General features: G+C 51.0%; 1 non-coding gene and 1 pseudogene across 1 annotated transcript; both read right to left on the reverse strand.

Annotated features, from left to right (window-relative positions):
* Positions 1-359: 359 nt before the first annotated feature.
* Positions 360-478, reverse strand: LOC123179336 (5S ribosomal RNA). Its single transcript, XR_006490291.1, has one exon. It is a non-coding gene; the product is annotated as a 5S ribosomal RNA (ribosomal RNA).
* A 301-nt stretch (positions 479-779) lies between these two features.
* Positions 780-891, reverse strand: LOC123179337 (uncharacterized; annotated as a pseudogene).

Below are 891 nucleotides of genomic sequence, written 5' to 3' on the forward strand. Positions count from 1 at the left end.
CGCTCAACTTCGGAGTTCTGATGGGATCCGGTGCTTTAGTGCTGGTATGATCGCATCCGACATGTTACCCCCGTCTTCGTCCCTTATGCTTGCCCCTCCCAGCTCCACTACACACACGATTGCACATTCCTTTGGCCGCTCCCGCTCAACTACGGAGACGAGTTTTACCACGGTTCAACTGCACCAGTGCCTATTTACCATGGTTTCGACCCCTTTCAGAACACGCTTGCCGCCGCTAGACGCGTGAATAATGAGCAGCGAGCTAAAACTTACCGTAAACGTGCAAAATAATAAAACGTGCTAAACGTACGTCGCGCTCGTGCGTTTTGTTTTGCACGCGGTGCAAAAAAATTAAAAAGGGAATGCAACACGAGGACTTCCCAGGAGGTCACCCATCCTAGTACTACTCTCGCCCAAGCACGCTTTACTTCGGAGTTCTGATGGGATCCGATGCTTTAGTGCGGGTATGATCGCATCCGACATGTTACCCCCGTCTTCGTCCCTTATGGTTGCCCCTCCCAGCTCCACTACACACACGATTGCACATTCCTTTGGCCGCTCCCGCTCAACTACGGAGACGAGTTTTACCACGGTTCAACTGCACCAGTGCCTATTTACCATGGTTTCGACCCCTTTCAGAACACGCTTGCCGCCGCTAGACGCGTGAATAATGAGCAGCGAGCTAAAACTTACCGTAAACGTGCAAAATAATAAAACGTGCTAAACGTACGTCGCGCTCGTGCGTTTTGTTTTGCACGCGGTGCAAAAAAATTAAAAAGGGAATGCAACACGAGGACTTCCCAGGAGGTCACCCATCCTAGTACTACTCTCGCCCAAGCACGCTTAACTTCGGAGTTCTGATGGGATCCGGTGCTTTAGTGCTGGTATGAT

This window comes from Triticum aestivum, unplaced genomic scaffold (assembly GCF_018294505.1).
Source record: "Triticum aestivum cultivar Chinese Spring unplaced genomic scaffold, IWGSC CS RefSeq v2.1 scaffold128733, whole genome shotgun sequence".
Lineage (NCBI taxonomy): Eukaryota > Viridiplantae > Streptophyta > Magnoliopsida > Poales > Poaceae > Triticum > Triticum aestivum.